Source organism: Gracilinanus agilis, chromosome 4 (assembly GCF_016433145.1).
Source record: "Gracilinanus agilis isolate LMUSP501 chromosome 4, AgileGrace, whole genome shotgun sequence".
Classification (NCBI taxonomy): Eukaryota; Metazoa; Chordata; class Mammalia; order Didelphimorphia; family Didelphidae; genus Gracilinanus; species Gracilinanus agilis.
Window position 1 is genome coordinate 204122124 of NC_058133.1, and position 6416 is coordinate 204128539.

General features: G+C 34.5%; 1 long non-coding RNA gene across 1 annotated transcript; it reads left to right on the forward strand.

Moving 5' to 3' along the window:
• Positions 1–375: 375 nt before the first annotated feature.
• Positions 376–6416, forward strand: LOC123244275. Its single transcript, XR_006506073.1, has 4 exons — positions 376–470; positions 2971–3024; positions 4508–4609; positions 6365–6416. It is a non-coding gene; the product is annotated as an uncharacterized LOC123244275 (long non-coding RNA).

Genomic DNA, 6416 nt, shown 5'->3' on the forward strand with positions numbered 1-6416 from the left:
TGGGAAGTATTTTATAAATATGAATTCTTGTTTGTAGTGCCTTACCCTCAAGTTGTTGGGAATGATGAATCCAGTTCTTAAATTCTTTGTAATTAAATTCTTTGTAAAGAATCTTGATAAAATTTCTGATATAATTCAAAATTTTCTTATTTGATTCCTTCATTAGATTATGAATTGCTTAAGGACAGGTTCAATGCTGTCTTTTTATTCCCAGAACATAGCACAGAGCCTGGCACACCGGAAGGATTTAATAAATGCTTGCTGACTTGGCATCAAATCCCCACAATTTAGCACAGTGTATAACTATAATAAGGATTTAATGAATGATTAAGTGATTATGTTCCTCATTTTTCTCCTCTTTGAAGGAGGGAACTTTGATGTTAACAAACTAGACGAGGTCCTGGGAATCCTGGGGATCAAGCTTACAGATAAAGAAGTTGCAGAGCTATTGACTAACCTGCCAATTGATGGTAAGCATTTCTCATGCCTCTGCTTTCAGGGAAGCTTTGATTTTCTTTCTGAGAATTTCTGAAAGAATACTTATTTAGTCACTTGAAAGGCAAAAAAAAAAAAAAAAACAACTAAAGAAAGTCCATCATAATATATAATGTACTACTATCTCTGACTGAACCTCTAAGTCAAGAGTTTCCCAGAATGCCACTCAGTACAATATAGGGAAAGAAGACTGCTTCCTCCCTCCAGAAAAACCTAGTGGCCTTCTTCAAGGAGAAAAGCCTAATGTGACTGTCATTAGAGAATATGAACCAATCAGATGAAATGTTCTAATACTGAGCCTTGGTGTCAAGAAAAACTAAATTCTTCTTTAGACACTTATTGGTATAATACTGAACTTGGCTTCACTTAATCTTTCCTTTGTCATCTATAAAATGAGATTAGTAATAATTTCCGCTACATAAGACTGTTGTGAGAATCAATGAGCAATATATATGTGTGTATATGTATATATGTAGATACATATATATAAAGTTTTACAAACCCTAAAGTATTATGTCAATGTTAACTTTTATTATTATTTCAAAAGATCCATGTTTTCATTGGTTTGAATAGCTGAACAGACTATACACATGTATACCCAAATATAAATTTAATTTCCTTTTGACAAAAAAAATCATCATTTAGTGGTCAATCTTCTCATGATAGCCTTTCAGTTCTTGTATATTAGGCCAGTGCTGTTTTGCTAGCACAGCCTTTAAATATTTACCCCAACATAGTAATGGAAGATATGTATACTTAAAAACTATTTTAAAATTAGCTTGCAATGAAAAAGATTAAACAAGGCCTCTAACTCAAATAAGATTCATGATCTCAGAAAGAAAAAAAAAACTGAGATCCTCAGGTCTAAGCCCTTCTGGCCAGTTGTCAAGGGAGGTGAATTTCCAATATTTCAAGAATTTATAACTTTGTCATTTTGAGTTTCCCTTCATCAACATATTTTGCAAACCCTTTTTCATTTCTTAGGCTGCCTTTGAGAGTCACTGGTGATCAAAATAAAAACTGGTTTATTTGTTTATTGCTAATTACATGTAATAACAAATTTCCACATAAGTTTTTCAAAGTTATATGATCCCTTTTTCCCTCCCCATTCCTGGAGCTGGCAAACAATTCATTCCGAGTTATACATGTATTATAATATAAAACATATGTATTATCACATAAAACATATAAAATGGCAACTGTGAATGCTATATCTAAATTAAATTGACACCTGGAAATGCACAATGTGACTATGGGTGGAGAGATGCCAGCAGTTAAATTGTAGAAAGAAAATCTACAAGTCTTGGTAATTCAGTGGATGTGAGGGAAAGTAGGAAGGACAGATTTGAAGATGATACTCAGAGAATAAACACCTGGTATGATTCCTGTAGCACTGAACTCACAGGGATCTCGTGAGCCTTAAGTTAGGTTATTTACGTAAATTGCATTATATATTTTAAATGCATGAATAAAGGTGATTTATCACATATTTGACTTAAATAGCTTAAGCTTATTCTTTTGATAAATGCTTCAATATTTGTCCTTTTAACAAAGCTAACCCATTAAAATAAATTGGTCTCCTAAAGTTGCCATACCTTTTTCAACCTACATATATATTGTAAATGTTATTTAAGCATAATAATAATATTATTATTAAGTTACAAAATTCCTCACAGACTATATGGATTACACAACCAATTAGATAAGGGCAGTTTTCAAATATACATTGAAACCACACTTCAGGAATGTAGTCAGAACATTGGAAGAAAAAATTAGCTGCAAATTACTTGTGTTATTAAAAAAAAACACTGGAATTTCCTAGATCACAGGGTCACATAATATCCAGGCTATGAAGAGACCCTGGAGATCATCTAGTCTAGTCCCTTCATTTTACAGAGGAGGAAGCTGAGGCCAAGAGATATGAAAAGGCCAGTGCTTTCCATCTTACTCCTAAAAGGTCCTGAATCTGATATATAAAAATAAGATGTCTGATTACAATATAAGCTCTTCTAATACCCAATAAAAAGAAGAAGGGAAAGCTCTCTGAATGACTGTGTGAGGTATCTAGGAGTACAGTGAATATGGAGCTAGACTCACAGTCAGGAAAAGCAGGGTCAGAGCTTTAGATATGTACTAGTTATGTAACATTCAAGGCATGTAACTTCTCAGCCTCAGTTTCCTTATCTGTAAAACAGAGATAATAATAGGACCTGCCTCCCAGGATTATTGTAAGGATAAAATGAATTAATATTTGTGAAGAATTTGGCAATGCTAGCTCTTAATGTTACTTACACTCAATTTGAAGATTGAGAGCTTTCTTCACTCCACAGCTGCCACAGAGAAGACAGGATAAAATTCCAAGTTAATTACCTAAGTTCAGAGAAAACTCTGACCACAATTTCAAAATATAATGAATTTCTTTCTGTGAGCTTCTTCTTCACCAGGTCTAATTCTAAGCTATGCCTTCTCTTGTAGATGATGGAAAGGTCAACCTGGAAAAAGTTATGGATACTGTAAAAACTATTCAAGGTGAGTAAAAAGTGATGATAATGTGCAGTCAGGTAATGTACCCATATTTTTCATATAAATCTATAAGAGGAAACATGGTGTGCCTGGATAAAGATAGAGCCTTAGAGTCGAAGACCTGAATTCAAGTTTTGCCTCTGACACTTACTAGCTGTGACTGTGGGACAAGTTACTTCCTCTCTCAGGCAGCTCTCTTAACAATTAATTCCTTAATCTAAAATGAACAGATAATCAGTTTTCAGACATTTATGTGCCCACTAGATCTATTCTATGCCCTTGAGAAACGCAACAAAAACAATGAAATAGGCCCAGCTCACAAGGAGTTGCCCTTCTCTTGGAAAAGAAAATATATACATAGATAGAGATATGCAGAATAAATACAGCATAATCAAAGTGGAGGCTACCACTGGATGAATCAGGAAAATCTCCTCATAAAAGGTGGAAATTGTGGTTCATCTTGAAGAGAGGGAGTCTGAGGTAGAGAAGTAAGGACAGCATGGGAGAAAGCCAGTAAGAAAAAATGGAGATAGAAAATGGAAGGACATATGTGAATAATAGAAATAGGCAGGGAAAATAAGGGGAGTTTATGTATTTCATCCAGTAGAAACAGGGAAGAAGGAGAGTTTATTGAAGAATATGGTCAACAGATCTGTGTTTAAAGACAATCACTTGGCCAGCTGTGTGGAAAATGCATTGAAGGGGGAAGAAACTCCTGATTTAAGGAAACATTTGGGGCATTTATATCCCTTTAAAGGAGAAAAGGACAACTTGAGCTAAAGATATGGATGTGTAGGTAGAGAGAAAAGGTAGAGAGAAAATTTGAGAATTGTTATGAAGGAAGAAATGTCAAGAGTGACTGATTGGATATTGAGGAGAAGAAAGAAGTGAGAGTCAGGAGTCCTGGATAACAACTGTGACACAGAATATTTGTGGATAACAGTTTTAAATGATTATAACCCTATTTAAATTTCCATTCTGGCTTGCTAAATACTCTCTAGGCTCTTAGTAGCAAATCCTGAATTTCCTAGAATGTAATCTCTATATTCATGTTTCATTTTTCCTAGTGTTAGGACACACAAGATTCCAATCTCCAATCCAAAGGTGAACTGTAGCATTGCATTTTGGTGAAATAAACCATTGGGATAAAAGCAAAGAAAACTAAACCCAACACATTAGCAGATCAATGTAGATTAACAATTCATTGATTTTACCACTGTTCACCAGACAATATTTCTAATACTCATTACACATTCCTTAGTATAGGACTCTTAAGTCTAGAATAGTCCCACGAACAAGGAAGAAATAAATTCTCTCTCTGAATTCATGAGAGCCAAGCATGGCTAGGCCCATCCCAAAGGCTACCTCTCTTCTTCTTCTTGAATTTGAAGTAAATATAACACAGGAATACATAGTATCTTTCATATTCTGGAGTCACTATATATTTCTCACCTTCACATCATTCACCATTGACATCTTTCATAACCAGAAAATATTGATCCTCAAAACCTAGAAGACTTTCTGAAGGACATGGGGGTGGAACTGACAAAAAAAGAAAAGCAAGCTCTTCTGAAACAACTGCCAGTTGATGGTAAGTGTTCCAAATTATACTGTGGCCATCAGAGGGACTTGGGCTGGCTTGTGTGAAAATATCTGATACTCTCTAAAGAAATGCTTCCAGGGGCAGCTATGTGGCTCAGTAAATAGATGGCCAAGCTAGGGGGTTGGAAAAACCTGGGTTCAAATATTTTCTCAGATTTTTCCTAGCTGTGTGACCCTGGGTGAGTCACTTAACCCCAAATGTCTAGCCCTTGCTACTCTTTTGCCTTATATCCCTTCTGAGACAGAAGAGAGAAGTGTTTTAAAAACTAAAAATGAACAAAGTATTATAAAATCTTTGAGAATCCAGCTACCCTGATAGGAAAAGAAATTATATGTCCGTAATTACAAAATTTCTCTTTTCAGAAATAAAGATAGACAAATAAATGAGGAGGCATTATTTGTTTTAGTTTAGGCAATATCAATACAATAAAAATGGCAATCCTGGCTAAATTAAAGTATTTATTCATAAAATTTGGAGAAGACAGGCATTTTACCATCCCATAGACCAGTGATGGGCAAACCACTGCCCATGGCCCAGATGTTGGCCCCTGAAATGTTCTATCCAGTGGCACAACATTATTCCTAATCTGACGAATGCAATGAGTAGGATACAATACAATAAAGCATCAAAAGAGTTGTCTTAGAAACAGACTGACAGATGAGCATTTCCTTTCCTTTGGTCCCCACTTTAAAAAGTTTGCCCATCACTGCCCAAGACACATCTATTTGCTTTATGTCCTTAAAGAGAGCAAAGAAAGGCATAAAGGACCCATAAGGTACAAAATGAATCATGTATAGCAGCACTTTTTGTTATAATAAAGGACTGGAAACATACAAAATGAATATCAATTGGTGAATGACTAAGGAAAGTTTTATATATGAATGTAAGAGAATATTATTGCACAAAATAAACAAACAACAACATATACTATTGCTTCAGAGAAGTATGGGAAGACTCTTTTGAACACATGCTGAGTAAAGTAAAGATAAAAACTCATAAAATAATCACTTCTTGGAGGAAAGTAACTTTGAAAGGCATAAGATACTGAAGAGTAATGATCAATCATAATTTTCATCTCTTGTAAGAGAAGTTAAAGACTGGAAGTGAAACACTAGGCACATATTTTCAGACATGACCAGTGTGTGGATTTCTTGTCTTGAATGTATTTTTCTTTGCTATAAGCTAGAGGTCTTATTTGGGGCGAGGGTTTGGGAGTTATGGGGAGGAGAATAAAACTGGAATAGTAATGAAAAGTAATAATAATGATAATGAAAAGAGCATCATTGAAAGCTGTATAAAATACATACGGGAAAAGGAAAAAATCATAGAGAAGCACAATATTGGAATTACCTTGTTAAATCTATCATATAATTTCTAAAACAATTATGTATGATACATATTCAGAGTTTTACATACTAAAAACAACCCTTTTCTAAACCAATGCTGCTTACTATCTCCTTTAGAAAAGTTACTTGTCATCAGCTTCTGAAATAATACTGTTAGAAACAAAGCAATATATCCTTCAAAATCACTACAATGGATTGTGTTATCACAGTCAGAAGATTCTGTGTTAATAAAAAAGATGGATTAATCCCCTTGAGAATCTTTTCTGTTTCTTCAATTCATCATTATTTGGTGAAGCAAGGAGGGACTCAAACAGTCTTCATAGCCTAGCTTTACAAGATGAACTTTTGCTATTATCCTAATTCTCTGTGACCTGGATTATTGCACCTTGTCTTACAGCCAAAGGGAAGATGAATAAGAAAAACATAATGGATGCTATACAGAATCTCGG